Source organism: Chinchilla lanigera, unplaced genomic scaffold, assembly GCF_000276665.1.
Source record: "Chinchilla lanigera isolate Chin_1 unplaced genomic scaffold, ChiLan1.0 scaffold00028, whole genome shotgun sequence".
Classification (NCBI taxonomy): domain Eukaryota; kingdom Metazoa; phylum Chordata; class Mammalia; order Rodentia; family Chinchillidae; genus Chinchilla; species Chinchilla lanigera.
Window position 1 is genome coordinate 15,767,287 of NW_004955429.1, and position 23,710 is coordinate 15,790,996.

General features: G+C 42.0%; 1 protein-coding gene across 2 annotated transcripts in view; it reads left to right on the forward strand.

Annotated features, from left to right (window-relative positions):
• The window catches only part of Mgll (monoglyceride lipase), a 200,616-nt gene that overhangs the window by 7,128 nt on the left and 169,778 nt on the right, over nt 1-23,710 (forward strand). For both annotated transcript variants that reach the window (XM_005387048.1, XM_005387050.1), the window contains exon 2: nt 10,187-10,268. The gene's annotated coding sequence lies outside the window, so the exon portion shown is untranslated. The remainder of the gene's footprint in view (nt 1-10,186; nt 10,269-23,710) is intronic.

A 23,710-nucleotide genomic window follows, 5' to 3' on the forward strand; every position in this document is an offset into this window, starting at 1 on the left:
AGACAAAGAGCCTGGGAACCCTGAACTCCCAGGCAGGAGCTGTTAAGACAGAAGCTTTAAGACTGTGTCATAGCGAAAACCAAGATATCTTTGGAAAGGGGTGATTCCAACATCTGAGGAGAAGGGAAGTTGGAGGATTTGGGGCAGAGGAAGGAGCAGCAACCAAAAAGGAAGCAGAAATTCTGCCCATCTTTGAGGGGGCAGAGAAATGAACTCCTGCTCTAAGGAAACTGAGAAAGCAAGCAAGGCGTTTCCCGCACCCTTTGGCTGATGGCGGGGTGGGAGGTCTGAGAAGAAGGTGTCTAAAATGAAGCTGTGTAGAATCTCTAGAAGCACTGACTTATCTAAACCCTTTTGGATGGCAGGAAATGGATGGAATTCTCCCAAATATGTTGTGCAAATTAGCACACAATAAGATTGGTAGATTAGTAAATCCCTGTCTCCCAAATCTGATAAAGACAGCTGTAAAAGAAATGACAGACGGACTCTGGCTAACAAATTGTAGCTGCTGTCTGCAGCCTGCCCGCCCGCCTGCAGCTCGCAGCTTGCTGCTCTCCCCGCTGGAACCCTGATTAAGCCTCCCAGCAGGCAGTGGCGCCTGTGATTAGCAGGGTTTGCAGTTTGCATAATGCCTTCTGCTCTTGCCCTCATTTAATCCTCTCTCACCACCCAGGATGATGCGGGTCTCCCTCCGGATGGTAGATGGTGGAAGATAGGATGACATCCTTAGCACTCGAGGGAGCGAGGGAGCGGCAGTGCAGACCCATCCTCCAGTGTCATATCTCCTCCGCCAGCCACCCCATCGCTCCACTTACTATCTTCCCTTTGTGTTTTTATTCTCCAGTGTCCATATTTCCCCAGTTGTCATCTTTTCTTGATAGAGCTGAACAGAGGGCAGCTTTGTGATGCTGTTCTAGAGGACCCCCCACCACTTCAGGGGTTGAATTGTGTCACCCCAATTCATATGCTGGAGTCCTAATCCCTGGGACCTCAGAATGAAACTATTGAATCCCTTCCCCTCAAATCCTTAGGTTGGAGTCCTAACCCCTAGCACCTCCAAACGGGACCTTATTTGAGACAGAGTCTGGATAGAGGTGATCAAGCTAAAATGAACTCATCTGAATACACTCTATGCAGTACGCCTGGTGTCCTATAGAAAGGGAAACTTGAAGACAGGCATGAACACAGGAGGACTCAGGGTAAACACGACAGTGAGCACTGACCAGCTGGGCAGAGAAGCCTGAATCTGGTCCTTCTTCAAAAGAGTCCAAGCTGCTGCCGCCTTTGACCTTGGACTTACAAGTCTCCAGAGCTGCCAGACAATGAACTTGTTTGTTTAATCCATCTTGGGATTGTATTATTGCACACTCAACCCCAGGCAGATCCAGTCAGTTTTCACCGAGCGATAATTACGCAAGTTGCTGTGAAAATGTCCTCTAGTGTGGTATTACCTTATCCACGAGGATTTTGTAAAACGCTGCCAAAGTCAAGATTCATTGGCTGATAATCATTCATTTATTTTAGAAAACAAGATGAGATTAGTCTAGCCCAATTTGCGTATATTATTTAGTTTTTGTCAGGGAGGGGTTCATATTGGCCTGTAGAGGTCCTCACAATCTTTTCTGATGTTTTCTTAAGTACTCGGCAAACTATACATGTGAGAAATTTTCCTAGGATCAGTTTCAAGCGTACGAACATTCAGTGATCCTAATTTACTGTACTTTTTATCAAATATAACATTTACCCCTTAGAGCCAGGGTGGTGAGTTCTGAGTTCCTTTAGAGTGGCCAAATGCTTCTTGTATTGACTCTTCTAGTTTTGGAATGTATTTGTCCTTATTTTTACTTTGAGAAAACTTCAAACGTTCAAAATATTGTCATACACAATGGTTACTAATATACCTTTACCCAGGTCAATAAACTGTTTAACTTGCACTTTTACTTTCTCTTTTTTTTTGGCATATATATATATATATATATATATATATATATATATATATATGTGTGTGTGTGTGTGTGTAATTTCTTATATAATTTTAAGAAATTTAAATGTTGCTAAATTTTTAAGAAATATGTGTTTTTAAAATTATGAATTATAATTTGAACAGTTTGTCTTCAACAAAACTCATGTTAACAGGTGACTGGATTAAGAAAATGTGGAATTTACACACTGTGAAATACTACTCTATTGAGTCCTCTGAAGGAAAATGAACGCATCTTGAGACCATAATGTTAAGTGAAATAAATCAGACACATGAGCTTAAGTATCACATGGCTTCTCTTATATAAGAAGCCTAACATACAAATGAATTAAAGAGCAAAATAAAAGATAGATAATAGAAGGCAGGGAGCTAGATCTTTTGCAAATGGGAAGGGAACCAAGAGCTGGGAGGAGGAGGAAGGGGACATAAAAAGAATGAAGATGTGATATACACATGTACCTACTCCCAAGAAAACTCCCCTTCATTCTGTGGCCTAGACAAGCCTAGCAGTTGGACCCTGAGTTATAAAGGCAGGGCTCCGCTTCATCCTCTGTCTCTGTTTTCTGCTCTGTGCTATGAGTAGAAGCAGCACATGGCCCTCACCAAATGCAAACACAGGACCTTGGACTTTCCAACCTCCATAATCTCTTTTCTTAAATAAATTACCTAGGGTCCAATTTTCAGTTACAGCAACAAATTGGACACGAGCAAACTCCAGACATTGTGACCCTTTCCCTTGAGGCCCCTAACCAGTTAAGCATGGAATGCTAGGAACTAAGGCACTCTTTTAGATATCTTTAGTATGTTACCAAAGCTGGATGTTTCATATCACCAGCAAAGCTATTACTGTGTATGCAGTCAGGGAAAGGGAGAAAGGGAAAAAGAAAAAAATTATATATGTACACAAGATAATTAAGATAGTTTTCCCTATTTTTTTATTTTAAAGAGAAAAAACAATAACAAAATAACAACAACAAAGACAAAAACAATACAACACAAAAATGGTAAAAGCAACAACAATAAAAACAATGGTTGTTATATAACACTGTGATCTTCAGTGAAGTTGCTCAGATTACCAGATGTAAGAATGCAAGATTGATCAAGCAATTAAAGAGAATAAAAAGTAACAAAAATTAGATATGATACAGAGCTTCACTAAACAAGATGATAGGAATTCCACAATGGTTGTTATATTGCATACTGTTGTCTGAAACTAGTTAAGATAGTTTTACAGCTAACTTCTCTTAGTTCCTTGGAAAGAATGCTTTATGCTAATACTGTTTAGACAAGAAATAATATCTATGTACTGTACTCTGATTAACTAGTAGGAAGACAACAATATGCAATGTATGAACTATTCTAACCGGCCTACGAACCTGTTAGGAAATTGGAAATGTATCAACTATTGTAACAACTAATGTATCAACTACTATAACTGGCCTACTAACCTGCTGCACTATCTTTTTTCTCTCTAAAATTTAAAAAAAATGTGCAATAAATATTGTGAAAGGGAAAGAAACTGCTCAAAAGGAAAAGAACAACTGGCTTGAGAGAAAGGAGAAAAGAAGGAAGGGAAAATGAATATATATATATATATATATATATATATATATATAAGATAGCTAAGATAATTATACTACTAATTTCTATTAGTTCATTGAAAAGAACAGTTTTTGCTTATAATGTTTGGTCAATTTTGCATGCCTGTATCTTGTAATCTGAGCAACTACTTTGCAGGTAACAATATACAATATATTAACCATTGTTAATTTCCTATTATCTTGTTTTGAAATTCTGTATCATTGTTTTTATTGTTTTTTCTTCTTTAAAATAAAATTTAAAAAAAAGAAAAAAAAATTGGCCCAAGGTGGAACATTGTCTTTTCTACAATTTCCCCTATTCAGGACCACCTACTGCATTTACTTGTCATTTCTATTCAGTCTCTTTTCATCTGGAACAGTTCTTTGCCTTGTATAACTTACACTTTTGAAAAGCTCAGTCCAGGTATTTTACAGAGTCATTCAATGTTGGCTTGTTGGATTTTTTCTCTTGCTTTGATTCACGTTATATGCTTTTGCACAGATTTAAGTTCAGGAACACTCAAAGAAATATAGTAGCTTCTGGAAGGAGTTCTGTCTTCTGTTATTGACCTGCTTGCCCTACTTCTGACTTATAGCAGAACTTTTCCTTCTTGGTTTTTGTTGCCAGCATGGTTTTACAGGTCTACTTAGAGGCTGCTAGCATTTTTTGCCCTAGTCGAGCCAGATAATGCCTCATCTTTGTGAGAAGGTAGCAAAAGGCCTTGGAGTAAAAGATCCTTGTCCTGGTTTGAATCTTGGCTCTACTATTTACCTACAGCCTCTTCTTATGCAAGTTTTACTAATATCATTGACCTTGAGTTTCTATAGATTAAAAAAATGGTAAAAGTAAGCACTCCACTTGCAAGACTGCTGAGATTAATTAAGGTAACACCTAGGGTGACAAATGATGGCACACAGCATGTGTCAAGTACTATTTCTGATTTTCCTTTCCTTCACTCTCTGGCTCTGGGCCATGCTCTAATGTCTATCCCTGGCATCACAGATGCCATTACACCCACTCAGCCCCCCTGCAGGACAGAGGCACATTTACCCAACCATGTGTTAGCTGCTAAAGGCTCTCCAGGTGTCCACTGCTGGCACTGCCCTGAGTTCAAGGGAGCAGCCCTACCCAAGATTTCATCTCCTCCCTGGAGACAGTGTGCATTCAGGGGCTGGTGGTTGAGAGGATACAGAATCCCTCAGTTGGGGATAGCTCTGAAGGGCTAATCCCAGCTCCCACACCCTTTATAATGTCAGCAGAAGCCTGGCCTGTAGCTGCTCTTCAGCCTGACTTCTCTTTCTGGCCAGTCTTTCCTTCCTTATAGGTGCTGATTCACATGCATTCTCCAGTAGACCACACACACACCTTAGAGATTCAAAGGCTGTTTCTGAAGGAGCTGACTTATGACACCTGTGATACGTCTTCCACTTTAAAATCTCTGACCTAGATTTAATTTATGTCATTCATCTGGAAAAAGCTCTCCTGAGACATACGTCCATTTTAATAACTGGAATTGTTATGATTTGTGCCTGGATATCCCCCCAAAGCCTCATGGGTTCATGAGGGGATGGGCTTTTTGGAGATGGCTAAATCTAGAGTTTGTGATTGGTTCATTATCTAGTGCTGGGATTGCAAGTGTGAGTGCTGCACCCTCCTTAGGGCAGGTAGCCTGGATTTACAATATAGGGAAGGGAAAGAGGCTTGCTCTTTCCTTTTGCTCCCTTTTGCTCTTATTGCATTTGCTGTCTCTGCCACCATGCTGCCATGAACTGTTGTCCCTCCACCATGCCATGCCGCCTTTGAGCCAGCCAGTATGGATTAAAACCTGTACAAACTGTAAGCTAAATAAGCCCTTCGCTCTTTAATTTTGGGTGTCAGGTATTGTTCTCAGCAATGGCAAAAGTAACTGAAACAAAATTTGGTACCAGAAGTGGGATCATTCCTGTGACTATATCTGACCATGTGGTTCAAGAGCCTTTAAGAATGGCTTATGGGAATAGTTTTGAAAGGTTCTGAGATGCCACCTGAAAGAGTAGCACTGGAATACTTTAGACTGTTCTATATGGGAGATTCTGGTCAGAGGTCAGAAGACCAGAAAGCTGATAGAAATTTGGCAGATAAAGACCAGCCTGAGGAGGTTTCTGCTGGGAAGAAAGACTGCATTGGCTATTGAACTCCAGATGATGTATATTATGTCTTGACAAACAGTTCATCTGCATTTTGCTCATGTCCAAAGACTTTCCCTGAGACTGAGATGAAGGGTGGTAGACTAGCTAATCTTGTGAAAAAAATTTCAAGGCAGTGAAACATTGAGGCAGTGGCATGGCTATTGTTGGGGGCTTTTAGCCAGATTTATGTTGCAAATCAAGAGCAGAGGGCCCAGCAAAATGATTTAAAATGCTATAAATTTAGCCAAAAAGAGGAGCTCCAGTAAAGGTACAGACTACAAAAATAGAGCAAAAGAGATCTCGATTTCTGAGAAAAAAAAAAAAACAACTGAAAAAAATACAAAAAATGGCCTGAGGGCATCACAGAAAGCTGCAAGTCCCCACCCACTGCAACCTCAAAACTGCGAAGTGAAAGACTTTGCTTTGAAAAGAGAAAGCTGCAGAGCGCCATGTCCCAGAATGGTGGCAGCTACACCAGGTTTCAAAATGGCAACAGCATAGAAAATTTGTTTTTTAAAACTGGATTCAGAGTGCTCAGCAATACAGGCATTCAACCCCTACAGCCAAGAGAGAGGGGGCTACTGCTCCAGCTGGCAGCAGACCTTGGCATTGTCCATGTGGCTCTGGTTTTAGGCACATACAAAATGCAAGAGTTATGAAGTTAAAAAGACTTCCACCCAGATTTCAAAAAAAGGCTTGGGAGGCCAGGCACTGTGCCCCTGAGAGGGCAATATATAAAGCTGTGAGGAAAAACCAATGATACAGTAAAGACGCCAAAAGTTTGAAAAGTAAAAAACATGGATTGTCTGAGAAAACCTACCAGGAGGGAGTAAAGTGGGCCCAAGAGAAAAGCCATGGGAGCTACAAAAAGTGGCACCAAAAGTGCCAGAGGGGTAGAGTCATGCAAGCCTTTTAGAGCTCACAATTTGCCACAAATTGCTTTGGATGTTTCACATAAAACTACAGGACTTACTGTTTGCCCTGCCAGAGTTTGGACTTGCTTTGGTCCCAATCTTTTATATCCCCCTGTTTGTAACTTTTAAAATAGAAATGTTTATCTTGTGCCATTAAACATTAAAATTGCTTAACTTTCTTTTCATTTATACAGGGGGTCACAGTTAAGAGTTTGTTTTATATCTCAAAGGAGACTTGGGACTTAGACTTTTCAGCAATGCTAAAACTGTTTGGGACTTTGGCAACTCTTGGAAATAGACTAAATGCCTTTTGCATAAAGGAAAGTATATCTTTGGGGGCCTGGGGTGGAATGCTATGATTTGTGTCTGGATGTCCCCCATAGCCTCATGTGGTCATGTGGGGCAGGCTTTTTGAAGGTGGCTAAATCTAGAGTTTGTGATTGGTTCACTGTCTAGTGCTGGGATTGGAGGTGTGAGTGCTGCACCCTCCCTGGGATAGGTAGCCTGCATACAATATAAGGGAGGAAGAGAGGCTTGCTCCTGTCCTTTACCGCTTTTTGCACTTGTTGCATTTACTTTCTCTACCACTATGCTGCCGTGATCTGTTGCCCCTCTACCACACCATCCTGTCTTGGAGCCAGCCAATATGGATTAAAACCTCTACAAACTGTGAGCTAAACAAACCTTTCCCTCTTTAATTTTGGGAATCAGGTATTTTGTCTCATCAGTGGTTAAAAGTCACTAATTAATCAAAACAGGTCAAGTAAAAAAGTCAAATTCATTCAGAGTCCTAATATTCTTGTAAGCATCAGGGTGCATGTGTGTGAGTGTAGGGGTGTATCCTATATAAAACAGATTGTGCACCACATACTGTGCTACAGTGGTTGCAAAGACTTCTGGTCCTTCAATATCCATTCTCCTCAACTCCCACTATCACAGAATTAATTCATGCATGTGGCTGCCCATCTTCCTGTCATCTAGATATGACCCTGCGATCTAGTTCAGGCCAGGGCATGTGAGAGGAAATGGTGAGGGTAGGGGCTGGGGATTTAGCTCAGTGGCAAAGCGCCTGCCTGGCAAGCTCAAGGTCGTGAGTTCGGTTCCCGGTACCGGAGAAAAACCAAAAAAAAAAAAAATGGTGAGGGTAGCTTCTGGGTCATGTCCTCAGGCTGCAGGGACCTGCCTTCTCTTATAGAGTGCTGTAGTTTACAGAATGTCCCTCAGAGGCCTATGTGTTGAAGGCATGGCACCCAGAGTGGCATTATTAGGAAGTGGAAGAACCATTGAGAGGTGGGATTGAGTGGATGGTCCTTGGGGTAGATTGGGGGTGTGCCCTTGGAGGAGATTAGGGATCCCTAGCCTCTTCTTCTAAATGTTCCCTGGCCACTAGGCAAGTGTTTTTGCTCTGCCATGGACTCCAGCCATCACATACCACCTCGGCACAGGCCCAGAGAAACAGGGTGACCTGATCATGGACTGAAAACTGAGCCAAAATAACAATTTTCTCTTTATGCATTGATGTCCTTAGGTATTGTCAGAGCAACAGAAAGCTAACACAGCCCTGCACTTTTCCTACTGATGACAGTACTGAAAAGCTGTTAGCATAGAATAGCAGACCCTGTTCTTTCTTGATTTACCTTTTTGAAAATTACATATTAACCCATGGTAGCTGAGGCTTCGATCTCTCCAGGAGTGTCTGTGGGCACCAAGAGATGCCTTGCTGTCAGATGAAATTCAAGACAGCTTGAGACCAGAAGGTGGAGATCTCCAGGGTGTTTTGAGTATGTGGCTCTGGCTCTGTCTTCTTTACCCCTAGGCTTACCTGGAGTGTTCTTATTTGAAATCTTTTCTTTTTTAAAAACTTGAATCAGTTTAAATCACGACATACAAATTGTACATATCTATGGATGCCATGTGATGTTTCAATGTATGTATACACTATTTAATGTTTAAATCCAAGTAAACATATTTGTATCTGCAAACATTTATCTGAAACTTTCTTCTTATACCAAGTTTCCCTTTTTACTTCTGTTTATTTATGCACTGGCTTCTATTCTGTTTGTCCTGTCTAAGACTCCACTTTATTTATTTATTTATTTATTTTTTTTGGTTTTTCTCCGGTACCGGGAACCGAACTCACGACCTTGCGCTTGCCAGGCAGGCGCTTTGCCACTGAGCTAAATCCCCAGCCCCTAAGACTCCACTTTAACTCCTGTAGCTTTATTTAATATTCCTTGATACAAACTGGAAGTTTCTTGTGCTTTTCAAAAATTTTTTGGCAATCCTCATACATCTATTTTTCCTACTTCAGTGTTACAATTGTTTTATCTAATTTCTCAGAACACTTACTTTGTAATTTTTTTCTAAAATCACAAAAACCCCTAAAATAATAGTTTAGGGAACCATAATTTTGCATATTGAATACTCTAGACCATGCCTTTCCATCTATTAGGGTCTTCTGATACAGCTAGTCCTTGGTAGTTTTAATTTTTTTTCTTCATGGACACTGGTTGTACAGTTTTTTTCTTTTTTAAACAGTGTGTATTATTTATAGGCCCTCATCTTTTCAGCTGTTTTTTTCTAACTAGTTAATGATTGACTAGTAAAAAGGGCTTGGTGTGAATTGTACAGCAGCCTCGCCCTCATCCCTTGTCTTGGAGAAGACCATCCAGCACTGGTGCATACTGACAGAACAGATATATGCTTTATGTGTTTATTTCTTGTATATGAACACTGCTTCATAGGCTGGGGCATGATGGAAAATATCATTGTTCTTCACATTGGCACCCACACACCAGCCTACTGCCTCATTTCCATTGCAGGGAAATGTGGATTTCATTTTAACAGGTGGAATCATTCTGGATTCGCTTGTACTACAGTCTCTCAGTGGATTTCACTGAGAGGCTCTGCAGCAGATACAAGCCATACATTCTATACCATGCAGAAAATTTAAGACATGCACCTATTGACCATCCCTGAACTTTCCATATGTGTCAGTCAGTTTTGCATTACTGTAGCAAAATGCCCAACATAAATAACTTAAAAAGAGGAAAAGTTTATTTTGATTCACAGTTTTAGGGAGTTCAGTCCATGATTGGTTGGCCCTATTGTTTTGGCCCTGCAGCAAGGCAGTGTGTGGTGGTGCAAGTAAGTGGTGGAGACAGCATTTTCATCTCATGGTCAGGAACAAAAAGAGAGGAAGGGAAGTAGGTGTTCCAATGTCTACTTTTGATGACCCAACCCTTGACATAAAGACCTCCAACTTGACCTCACCTCCAAAGAGTGCCACAGGTTGGGGACCAAGCCTTCCGGGCACAGGCCACACTACAGCACTGTACATGCAGACTGTCACCCTTGACTTGTGTAGTCATGAGACTACATATTCCCATTCCTTGGTAAACCAAGGAGGCTGGAGGCATTTTTCTTTTTGTGTTAAAATAACAATAAAGTTTTGAAATAAATAAAGTGAACCAAGGTACATTTGAGGAAAAACTGGGGTCCCTTTGATATGCTATAATATCTGGTGTTTCTTTATTTTTCAGTGCTATGAGATTTGCCAGGTCAGTACTTCCTCTCCAGTTGCTGGGAGCTTGTTGAGTGAGACACTGTGATCTCCAAGGACAGGTAAGCTGTGGAATTTCGCAGCAGCTGACTGTTTTAGTACAAGCGAGCTTCTGTGTGGCACAGCACTGAGCAGGCGCTGGCCGGGAAGAGGAAGCTTAGCACCAAGAAAGGGAGTGTTGTCTGTCAATGGTGGTGCCAGGAAGCAGTGTTCCCTGGGAGGCTTCACATCCTTGCCTTTTTAGCTTGGGTCCACTCACTAAATTCTAGTCAAAGACCCAGTGTTGGAGGGTGAATACTGAGATAACCATGGATGTTTTTTATAGGCCTATGAGACTTTGTTCAGCCGAAAAACTGTTTTCATTGCAATTATTTCTGATTTGTTTAGTGGCTTTCACCCCCCGTACTCCCTCTTACCCCCAGCCTTGAGCCTTTCAATTCCTTCAATGTGCTGTAACCGTGAAAAGGTGACCAACCACTGGGGTAGTCAATTTAGGGCCAGGATGGTGGGATTTAAATATAACTGTGCAAGTGACAGAATGATTCATTACCTCGTAGGTCACTGGAAAAGATCAGAGTTTCTCCCCTGCGTTCCATGGGCTGATATGAATCATACAGGCGTCCTGAGCACAAATAGTTCTCAGGGTTCTAGGGCCAAATTGGCTTAGGAAATGCTGCATACTAATACCCTCTTGGTGCTGTACAATGTGTATTAGCATATTAAAAGTTCTGAGAAGTACAGCAGTGAAGAGTCCAGTTTTAATTCTGCCAAGTGATTAAGCAAGTTTATTAGCCCAAGGGACAAATGTCTTTTAAGCCTAACAGGTTTCCCTTAGCACCAATTTTGGAAAAGCCCAAAGATATTTAATGAAATTTTACTTCTTCTTTGGTCACAGAGTCCCAGCAGCCCATTAAAATGTGTGTCAACGTTGAATTACTGGAGCTAGATTTTAAATGAAATGCAATCAAAATCTAATTCTGGTGAATTTGCTTCTTTGTTCAAAATGTCATTGGTGTATTTAAATGCATTAGATACAAGGAATGGTGTGCCTTTTAACTCCCATGAGTCCTTTGTCGCTTTCAGAAAACGACCTTTAATGCATCCATGGATTAATTTATTCAAATAATAGCTATGAAGGGACTCCTGGGTCTATGGCTCTGTGCTATGTGTGAAAAGCTGGAGATATCTGGGAAACTGGGCATGGCAGGGGAAAAGCAGGCTTGGCAAATGGAAGAAGCCATGCATATCATTTGCATGGCTCCTGGCCACTCTGTGGGCATGGTTCTGTGCCCTGCAATGGGTGGCTGTGGGAGGGGAAGTCACAGCCTGGGCCTGGGAGGATGGTGGCCCAACCAGGAAGTAGGTCATCCTTTCATCAGAGCCTTTGAAGGTTTTGCTAGGGGCATGGATACTCACAAAATCCCCACAGTTGCAGTTCACAGTGGCAGCAATACTAGTGTGTGACAGCCTCCAAGCTCAATTGCTTAACAGTCTCCATTCACTCTCATAGGTTGGCTGGGTTCATCTGATTAAGTTGGCCTGGGTGCTCTGCTTCTCACAGTGGATCTGCAGGTCAGCTGGGCCATCTCTGCTGCTCATGTCGCTAGACCTCCTTGTGTCAGTGGGCTTAGCCAGGAAGGTCCCCCTGGGAAAGGCAAGGCAAGGCAAGGGTAGATGCCCGACCATGCATGGGCTCCAAGCCTCTGTTTGCATCTGCTGTCGTAATAGTTCATTGGCAAAGCTCTTTGTGGGACAGGGAAGTCTGCCTCTTTCCTGTAGGGTGGCAGTTACACAGTGTGGGAAATGATGTGGGAGCCAATGAACAGCTGAACAATGATCCACTTTACTGTGTGAAGGGCCCTATTAGAATGAAGGGAAGGGCCCCACTTCAGAGACTTCAGTTGCACCCAGGTGTTTAGATTTCAGCATGGCTCCTTGATGAAGGATTTCCTTCTGGATTCAGTGAGACCTGAGGCTGACAACCCACTTTGAATAAGAACTAGCACATGGGTGATGGTTACATTCATGTGTCAACTTGACAGGAACATCCAGAGAACTGGACAAGCATTGTTTCTGGGTGTGTCTAGGAGGGTGTTCCATTAGAATTGGTAGACTGAGTAGAGATCCACTCTCCAAAGTGGATGGGCCTCATTCAACCATCCAGTCCCCTGGGGGCCTCCAGAGTGGAAGTAGCAGAGGAAGGGAGAATTTGCAGTCTTTTCTTGAGCTGGGACATCCATCTTCTCCTGCCCTTGGACATCAGAGATCCTGGTTCTCAGGCTTCAGATTTGACAAGGAGTGACAATCGATCTGCCCTCCTGGCTTGCTGGCCTTCAGATGGGGGATGAACTGCACCATCAGCTTTCTTGATTCTCCAGCTGTAGGTGGCAGGTTGTGGGATTTTGTGGCCTTCACAACTGGGGTAGTGGATTCTCATAATAAATATCTCTGCCTTTTGGTCTCTTTCTCTGTCTGTGTGTCTGCCCGTCTCTCTGTCTCTCTCTGTCTCTGTCTCTCTGTCTGTCTGTCTGTCTGTCTGTCTTTCTCTCTCTCTCTCTCTCTCTCTCACACACACACACACACACACACACACACACACACACATCCTATTGGTTCTTTTTCTGTGGAAAACCAGACTCACATACCAGAGATGGAAATTTGGCCAGGTGAGTGGGCTGGTCTCTAGGCTATGCATTCTATCCACATTTCCCTCTATCAAGCTCTGTCTTAAAGGCTGAAGGTCAGGGCTCCAGCTAGAACCTACATTTACACTGGAAGATGTTTCCCCTGCCTCCATTGTTGCAAGCCCCTCCTGAGGGAGCCATTGGAAGAAGAATTCCAACCAACCAAGGGCTGACAGGGGAAACTTCAGAGAAAGATTGAGTGTTGAATACACACCAGATGTAAAACACACACAAAGCAAAGAAGAATGGATATGAGAATAAGGTAGACTTGTCAGATGCCCCTCTCCCACACTGACTCTGGGTTGGACCCTGTGATTTCTTTGGTCACTGGAACAGTGGTGGGAAATGGTGGTGGGAAACAGGCAGGCAGAGACTTGCAAAGTGTGTCAGGGATGCTTCCTTTGCTGCTGGAAGCCTTTTTGCCTCCAGGCAGACAAGCCCAGGCTAGCCTGCTGGAGGATGAGGAAAGCGAGGCCTTGGCTGCCACTGACATCAAGCCAGACTTTTAAGGGAGGCTCTCAAGGGCTGCCCCAGTGCAGCTCCCATAAATGCTGGGCCTGCCTGGAAGCATGGACGAGACACTTCACCAGCCCTTGGGACTGTGAGAGACAATGACCTACTAAATGTAGGCGTGTTTTGTTAGAGGAAAGTTGGTGATATGTAATGTCAGTGTTACATTTCTTGTCAGTGTACAAATAAGGTAAAAAAACAGAAAAAGCTTGTGGATTATGTTGTTGTCAATGCTGACAGATTATGTTGTCCAAATGTAAGAGAATTTAGGAATGAGAAGATAAACACAAACAGCCATAATATTGTTGACTAAACCTGAGTAGCTAAAGAGGGAGGGAACTGGGGACAGAGAGACAGAAAGTAATTCTACTGTTTAAGGGAGTCGACAGACAGTAAAAGAAATAGGAGATTTTAGGTATTATGTATATGCATTAGTATAAAATAATCACTAGAACAAAATGCACACCTTCCTAAGAGATGAGCTGCAGTAAAAGGTAAGGGAAATAAGTCACATGCATTGTCAAAACATACACTAAAACTTTTTAAAACTTGGATTGTCTTGGTTGTAAGATTGCTATTATTTTCATCATTACTAAGAAAAAAAGTTGCTGTTTAAACCATGGTTTGCTCCACTATACTACACCTGATTTTAGAGTTGTTAATATGTGGAAAATGTCACCAAGAATTGTTACAATGCAGGATCTTAAAAAGAAAATATACAAAATATCATAGACCTAAGACCTAACATATATTAAAGTGTTATGTGCATTATACTAATGGATAATACATGTAAATATAAGTTACCCATTAGGAAAAGAATTTTGGGTTGAGTCACAAAGTAAAATAGAAAAACTAAAGAGTGTGGACAAGATATGTCAGCCAAGAAAACAAAGCACATATGTGTATCTGTGTGTGTAGCTTAACACTACACAAGGTAAAAATTAGGGCCTAAAAGTATTAAGCAGAACAAAAACTGGCATCTGATAATATGAAAAGATAAAATTCAGGAAAATACAGCTGTTGTAAATAAGTATGTATGAGCTCAGTATTACTGTAGCTCCTTTCATTAAACAAATACTAAAGAGATGTAAGGAAAAAACAGACAAAAACACACTAACAATAGACCTTGATTACCTCTTTCAGTCTGAAACAGGTAAAGATGGCAAAAAATTGTTTTTTTCAACTTGGCTGTTTTGTAGCCATTCCAAATGAAGATTATATAGTTCTAAGGGAAAAGTGCGCCACGTAAGAAGTGAAAGGTTGCACACTTGAGTGGCGTGTACCTGGTGGCCATGCAAGTGTGTGTTTACAGGTGCACAAAGACCTAAAGAATCATAGAGAACTATAATTACTTGTATAAATGGGAACTGTGAGTCTATAGCAGTGTTGGCAAACCTACGGCATGGGTGTTATTCTGTTCTTTCAAGACAAAAGATGTTAACGTAGAGTTGTTTTTTCTAAACTGAAACCTCAGAATTCAGGTTTGATGGCAGTGTTGGCACTTTGCAATAAATAAGTAGGATTTGGGTTGCAGTTTGGCACTCACTGTCTAAAAGGTTTGCCATTACTGATTTATAGGCTTCAGCAAATTGTTCTGATGGCATAACCTTTTAGGAAAGATGCTAATTAATTCTTTGGCACAAACCTGCACATTCATTATAGAAAACAGCCCCATATGGCAGTGCTGGTCTCTGCAAGGGTCCGTCTAGGGACATCTAAACATGAAATATAGTGGTGTATAGTAGTGTAGGGATTATTTTATCATATGACCAAGAGTTTATTAAGCAGCTTTCTGCTATGTTGACAAAATACTTGAGGTAATAAACTACTTTGGTGGAAAGGTTTTAGCCAGTGGTCTCAGAAGTTTTGGTCTGTGGTTGCGTGACTGTGTTACTGTGAGCTGTGGGAATGCATAGCACGGGAGGCTGCTCACCTCATGGCTGCTGGGAAGCAAAGGAAGCAGCGGGGCTGAGGTCTCCATATCCCCTTTAAGGCCACGCCCCAAATAACCTAGCAACCTCCCTCTAGACCCTGCTTCCTAAGGGTTCCATGGCCTCCCAGTAGCCCCACAGACCAGTGACCAAGCGTTGGACACATGGGCCTTTGGGGGACACTCCAGGTACACACAGCAGCATAGAGCATCTGACTTTTCATCTGACAACAAGAATGTAGTCAGGACCTTGGGGGAGGCATTGGGTGACTCTTTCCTGTGGTTGGAGCATCAGCCTTGACACAAGAAAAATACTACCTACTATTCTTTCAGTGGAACTTTTGGCACTGAGCTAAAAAATGGAAGTGCATGAAACCAATTCCAGAGAATCACATATTTCCAAAGGGAGTGAGGGAGAGAAGATAACCAAATTGTGATATGTGCTGGTTTCAGACAATAAAACTGAGGCCCTGGTTGTCTAAATGATGTACCTATAGTCCCACAAGTAGGTGGAAGGAGTTAGATTAGCACATCTGCTGCTTTCCAAGATGAAAAGCATTAGATGCCTTCCACCTGTACTACCTGAATATTCAATAGATTTAGAATCACGCGTAGTTTAGGATACACGTTCCATTTCATTGGCTATATTTTATATGTATTCATCAATCCATGAAGTACTGCCATATATTCATATATTTATAATTTTATATTATTATATTTGTATTTATCATTTTCTGCACCTGTAAGAGACACCTCATAGGAAGAAGCTTAACATTTGACATCTGCAAGGTGTTTGCTTTTCCCACAACACCACATTCATCCAGAAAGAGACTCATTGATTGGTTCTTTCTCATGGCCACTGGCCCCCTTTCCACCACTGCAGCTGTTTTGCTGACCTGATTTCCTCACTGGGACTATTCCCAGTCAGCTGTGGCAAACAAAACCCAAGAAACACAAAATTTAACAGTTGCATACATCTAGTTAAAAATAACAATGCACTCAGGGCTTCTTATGTTAAAAATTTTCCATACGCATATTTCAAAGCCAAAGTGCACCAAATTTCAAAATAAAGCTTGTGGAAACATTAGCAGGCGTGAGTGGACTCTGTAAGCTGATGGTCCCCAAGCCAGATGTGAAGATAAAATGCTGTGGAGAGAGAGAGGCAATAGTGTTTTGTAAGTTAAACAAATTTTCAAAAGCAGTAAACATGACAAATGAATAAGGTCTGCGTCAACAAAGGGAACCAGGGGAGAGTCCCAAGCGCGGTCCAGGAATACATCAGGATGTGTGCTTGCAGATGTGCTGTCACAGTCATTCAAAAGTACTTTAAAGCACCTGCATTATGCCCAGTCCTGTGTATACTGGGATGATAGTGGTGTTCATTGTATGTGTTTCTTTCCAGTTCATAAATTCTTTGTGATAAACCTTAAATCCTGACTTGGCCAGCTATAGCAGGTTCCTGGAATATTCCCAGGAGCTTCCTGACTGCCTACTTCAAGTATGTCTTTTTATTTTTCAACTTCAGCTAAAGATTGGAAAAAGGTTGTCATTTATTAGCACTTTGAATGCAAGATATAGATATATGTATGCAAGATATATATATCTAAGGAGCTATCTGTTTTGAGTTGCTATTGCTGTTCTTCTATTAGGGTATATTATCAAGAATATCCTGTCGTGTTAAAATGCAATATAGGCCAAGAGTTATTCAGACATTTCTAGTTTCTTATGTGTTGGGTATTTAATAGAATACATTCCTATGTGTAAAAAGCCTATGTCCTATTTTTAGTATATTACATAATTTTTGTATTTTTGACATACTTTTGAGCTTTTTTGGTCTAACTCATTTTCCTCCCAAGGGTGATTTTGTAATTCTGTGTATGAGGAAGAGCTCAGAATAAATAGGGGAAATGAAAATGAAAATAATGTCAACTTGAACCAGACTGGCTGTAAGACACAGCGGGTGGGAAAGATGAGGAAGCAGGAGCCTAAGTTGGGAGACAGGCTCAGCTCAGGGAAGGCCCACAGGGAGAGAGCAGTAATTAATTTTTAATGTTCACTTAATGTTAGGTAATTGCAAGCAGTCCTATTGTTCATGTAGATATTCATCTATTCGGCTGACTTCCAGTCTGGCCGTGATGGAGTAGATGAATAGGTGCTCTTAGGCCAGAAGTTAACTGTAGCAAGTGGACAGAACATAGGAAACAATGGCTTTTTGACATTGGACAGGAATCTTGACGTCATGATCCTTGAGCCAAGGAAAGCACTTAAGGTAGCCTCTACTTTTGCCCTGGCTTTTTGCTTGGAGGTGATTTCTAAACCACAGAATGAGAAAGTTTAGTCAAGCAGAGAGCTGTAGTCTCCTGGGAAGAAGATAACTTTTAGCCACTAAGACAGTGGCAGTTTGTGTGTTGGGTACCAGATGGGGAGATGTGTGCAGATGGGAGACTGCAGCAGAGTGGCCCTTTAGTGCTGTGTAAGGGTTCCCGCGGGTCCCTGGCTAGACCTAAACTGAGCATGGTCAAGGCAAGAACACCACCATGCCTCGTGGAGAATAGCTCCCAGGGAATAGAGTTGATCAGAGGACTCAGAGCCAGTCGGTATTGAAGTATTTCAACCCGCCAAGCCAAGGACTTTGGTGGATACCCCATCATTTAGTTAAAACTCTAGAAAAGCCATTTGTTAAGAGTAAGAATCACGTCCTAGGAGAAAGGGCTGCCTGAGAAACACTGAAATAGACCTGACTAGAAAGCAAGCCTCAGTGAAACTGAAATGATCTGTCAACTTCCCTGAAAGAAAACTCCCTATCCTTTAGGGAAAGGCAACAAAATTCACACACTCTGGTAGGGTTCACACAATGTCTGTCATACACTAAAAAATCCTCTTTATATGTGAAATAGGAAAAAAAGTCATGAAAAACATAGTGAAAAGAGGCAGACTCAAAAGATGAAGCAGATGTTGGAATCAGCACACAAGGGCTTTAAAATAATCATTATAAATGTTAAAGAATTTAGTGGAAAACCTTGGTGAAATGAATGACCAGATGGAAATAGAAATGCTATAAAAGAACCATTAAAAAATTCTAAAACTGAGAAATTTTTGCCGGCCATGTTGGCGTATGTCTGTAATCACAGCACTCGAGAGGCTAAGGCAGGAGGATTGCCATGAGTTCAAGGCCAGCCTGGGCTACATAGTGAGACCCTATCTCAAAAACAAAACAAAACAAAACACAAACCCCAAAACAAAACAAACAAACAAAAAACCCCAAACAAACAAAAAACTGAGAAATTTTAAAGTGATGAACTCATCAGTTCTTAACACCATTTAAAGCAAAATAGTAAGAGAGTAAGTGGCCCCAAAAGCAGATTGCATATATTACGCAAGGCAGCACAGAAAAGAAAAAGAATTTAAAAATAGATAGACAACAGGCCAGGGATCTATGTGTGGAACAACATCAAATTATCTAATTGATGTCTGCAAAGGGGAAGAGAGGAGCCCAGCAGCCTCCAAGAAGGATCACAGTGAAGACCTGTGCACATCGATGCACACCATAATCCAATTGATGAAAACAAAAAATAAAGAAAAAAGTCTTAAAAGCAAGAAGAAAAATAATATTATATTCAGAGAAATGATGAAATACGTTATAACAATAGTAGAAATAGTAATAGACGTCTGGGCATGGTGGCATACACCTAAAATTCCAACACTCTTAGAGAGGCTCAGGTAGGAGGTTACATATTCAAGCCCTGATGGGTGTGGTAGCACACACCTGTAATTCTAGCACATGGGAGGTGGAGGCAGGAGGATTGCTGGGAGTTCAAGGCCAGTGCAGGCTACCTAATGAGTTCAAGACCAGTCTGAACTACATGGCAAGACCCTGTCCCAAACAAACACAAGTTCAAGCCCAGCATGTCTCACAATTTTAGGAAAAAAGGCTGGTAATGTAGCTCAGCATAAAGTCCCTGTCTCAAAAAGGGGGTGGAGAGAAGGCTCTGGTTTAAATCCCCAACATCACGCACACACACACAAAGGTAATAAAGACATTATATTCTGAGGAACGATAAAAGAAATGATGGTTGACCATCAAAATTAGTGCCCATTAGAAATGATTGATGCCACAGGACAAGGGAATAATGCTTTTAAAGGGCTAAGGGAAGAAAAACACAGATCTAGACTGCTAAATTCAGTGAGATGCTTTCAAAAGTAAAGGTGAACGAAAGATGTTTAAGAAAAGGAAAAATTTGCTTTTGCTAGTTACCCTTTACACAAGAAACACTAAAGGAAGTTCTTTATGGTTGCTGTTGACTGAATATGTGCCCCCCCCCAAAAAAAAAAACTCGTGTTAAATATTGATTCCCAACTGATGGTATTTGGAGGGGAGGCCTGTAGGAAGTAATTAGGTCATGACCTGGGTAGACGTTTGTCATGTGATTAATCCCCTTATAGAAGAGGAAGAGAAGTGAAGAGTGTGTTGCATACGCACCAAAGGGAGCCACATGAAGACACGATGCAGGAAGGGAGTCCTCACCAAGGGCCTGGCAAGGCTGGCGCCCTGGTCTTGGACTCCCAGCCTCCAGAACTGTGACAAATAAATGTTAATTGTTTATATTACCCAAGCATTCTACTGTAGCAGCTGAACTGAGCAAGACAACAGTGAAGAGAAAAGATCCCAGTTGGAAACCTACAACTTTTTTTTTTTAAGGTATAAAGTGATTTATTAAATAGGTGGAATTTAAAAAGTACACAAAGAACTAGAGCCCAGGCCCTCCAGCGAGAGGCACATTACAGTATGGAACTGGAACTGTTTATGGGTTTTTGGCACTGAAAATCTGTGGATTTGTGATTTGACAGAAAGTGAAGGCTTGGTTTACAGGAAAAAAGTGATGGCCCATCCACTGGTAGAAAGAAAGTAGCTCAGTGTACAGGTGAAAGAATGGCCCATTTTATAGGAGAAAGGCATGGCCCAATTTGTTGAATTTTTTTTTTTTAAGATAGTGATTGTAGTGGATTGACAATTGGTGGTCAACTTATAACACCCAGCTGAACTGAGTAAGTGTGGTGCTGGGTATGGGAGGCCCACCCGGGGATTGTTGCCAGCAGCATAAGAGGCAGAACTGGCGAAGAAGTGAGGCTGTTGGGAGCTGGTAGAAGCTGTAAGGAGCTGTTGGTTTTCTTGGAGGAGCTTGTCATGCTGGCTTTCCTGATGAACTTGGCTGCTTTCATCCTCCAAGGAGCTCGGGACCTTGCTGTCACTGAGAATGGCTTCGGTTCACTTTGGGGGAGCTCTGGTCCTCACTCTGAGCATCGCTTCCTGGTTCCAGAGGGGAAGATGGTGCACTGCCGGTCTCCTGGAGAAGTCTGCTGCATTGGCTTTCCTGATGGGAACTTGGCTGTCCTCACATCAGAGGAGCTCGGGACCTCACTGTTGCTGAGGATGACTGTGGGACCTTTTGGGGGAGCTCTGGTTCTTACTTTGAGTGTTGCTTCCTGGCTTCAGCATAGCTCCCTCAACCTACTAGCACAGATCCTTCATCCTGCTGGCACAGACTTTCTAGATTCCACCACTGACTTTTGGGCCTTCCCAACCCAGATCTGTGAAACAGGCCTGCATGAGATATTGTTATGGGCTCTAGGCCTCCGGTTGAACTCATGGGAGGCATTGTTATGAGCTCTAGGTCTTCAGCAGGACGTTATCCTGGGATCCAGGCCCTCAGCAGGATCCTTGGGTCTTTAGTGTGTGGATAGATTTCCTGCACACTCTTGTATATGATTCTTTGGGTGACTATTATAAATAATCTTATAAAATGTGTGTCCCCTATTATATTGTTCACCTTGCAAAAACCCCAAACCACGACAGTGATTTAAGATGTTTTGCCTAAAAACATTCTTTGAAACCTTTTAATCTGTTTTTCTTAGAGTCAGGTTTTGCCCTTTCCCCTGCCAACTAAGCTAACCTGTAAATTTATTGTGGCTTTAAGGGATTGGGGGTATGATGGGACTATAAGAAAAGCATAAGTAAGCCAGGGAGTGCAAAAATGGGTAACCTCGGGTAACTTTGTGTCCTGACATCACAGTCTTCTTAAAAATACAGTGTATGAATTATGATATTCCTTGTCTCCTTTTAACCTTCTTTATTTCTTTTTTACCTTCTGTATTTCTTCTATGATATTCCTTGTCTCCTTGTTACTTTCTTTATTTCTTCTCTGTGCCCACCTGCGCCTACTTCATTTCTCTCCTTCCCCCTCCCCCTGAGACTTTGATCTCTTATTCTTAATTAAGGGATGCAGAGGGGCTGAAGGTCTGTCTTCTTATGGCTGCTTTTGGGGAAGGGGTTATGTTGATCCTGCCAACCCAGGGACCCAAAGTCTCATTCTGACTGATCTAAAGGAGACATAGCAAGATGGGTTTGGATGTTTGATGAACCATTCTCCTTTGATGTCTGCAAAGAGGACATAGACATTAGCAAGTCATTGGCTCTTAGGCTTCAGTTTTATAACCATGTTAAACAAGCAAGGCCCCCACATTAAAAGTACAATGTTGAATAGTGGCTCCAAAAAATTGTAGATGTCAGATAAAATTAGGTGGCCTTTGGTATAAGCCTTTTATGTTCCTGTCTACAGATGTTAACCCAAGTATAATGGGTGGAGTTTAAGAGCATACAGACTTCTCCCTGTTTTGTCAAAGAAATCCAGTGTCTTCCTATTTAATTATAACAATGGCCAAGGAATACACTAAATAAAAATATCTATATTTTTGTGACTGTTGGACCATTAAAACTTTTACTACGGGGCATGGAACCTGGAGTTGGCCTCTACTTGGTAGACAAGAAGGCCTTTTATAGGAGACCCATATTTTTAGAAATGACTGAGGACCAATAGAAACATAAATAGGTAGATAAATAGAAAAAGACAAATAGAGACACATTTTAAAGACTACTGACCACTTAAAGCAAAATACTAAGAGGGTAGGGAGAGAGTATTATGTAGAAGTAGAATTTATAATAAGTAGCAAAAAGTAGGGTGAGTGGTTAAAAGAAATCAAATAGTTATAAGGTTCTAACATTGTACCTGAAGTTGTATGATAATAACTTAAAGTACAGTTGGGCATGGTAGCGTATGCCTGTAATCTCAGTACTTGGGAAGCAGAGGCAGGAGGATCGCCATGAGTTTGCGGCCAGACTGGGCTATGTAGTAAGACTGTAAAAAAAAAAATGAAGTTATGATATGCTAAACTAAGGAGACATACTCCCTGAGTAACCATTAGGTGCCACCGGAAGAGCTGTTAGTAAATATTCTAGGCAGAAGGATGCAAAATTCAATGGCTCTAAGACTGTAAGAGCCCAAGTGGCAGGTGTGGTTGCAGTGCAGAGAATGAGGGCCCAAACAGCAGGATGTGGAGTGGAAGAGCTCTGTGGGAACCAGGTTACACGGGGCCTTGAGGCCATGCAGTCTGGAGTCTGGAGAAAGGTGGAGTTACACAGTCATTCTCTTTGTGTGTTGAGCATTATCACTGTGCATCCAGGAGCCTGGGGCCGTGTGCCGGGTGAGGTAAAGCAGGTTGGTGATGTTGCATTTCTGTGGCATTGAATTGCTGAGAAGTGGCCGTGAAGTAGCGTGTTTCTTACAGTTCTAGAGGGCATGCACCACATAGGAAGTGTTAGGGGCTGAATTGTGTCCTCTTGAAAAAGACACTGAAGTCCTAAACCCAGTATCTCAGAATGTAACACTATTTGGAAAGGGAACCTTGATGGAAGTAACCAAGCTAACATGAAGTCCCCTGGAGGGTCTCTAACCAGCATGATAGGGACATTTGGAGACAGACACAGAGGGAAGGAAGATGGTGTGAAGACTCAGGGACAAGCGAGGGAGAAAAGCCTGTAACAGGTTCTCCTTCACTGGTGCCTGCTGGGAGGAACCACCCCTGCCCACACCTTGGTTGGGGACTTCTGGCCTTCAGCAGTGTGAGACAATCTGTGCCTGAATTAAGGCCCGCAGCCCCAGCCTGTAGTTCCTTATTAGGGCAGCCTGAGCACACTCACTCTGGGGCCCGGCTCGTGCTCCTGTGCCTAGCATAGGGATGATGGGAAAGCTTTGTACAGAGGTGCCCTTTCTCCCTCGTTCATCCAACTGAGCCCTGCAGCAATGTGTTCGCCTGGAACTTTTCTGAATTTGTATGGTGCTCTAGATCTTCTAGGTCTTCTGCTCTGTGCCCACCTGGAATCCATTATCACCTTCTCCCTCACTAGTATCATCTTGATTTTATTCTGGGCAACACTATACTAAAATAAAAACAAAAAGCAAAGCAAACAAAACTAAACACAGACTCTTTGTTCCTTAGCTTCCCCTTCAGGTAAATGCACCAGGTGACCAAGGTCTGGTTGTGG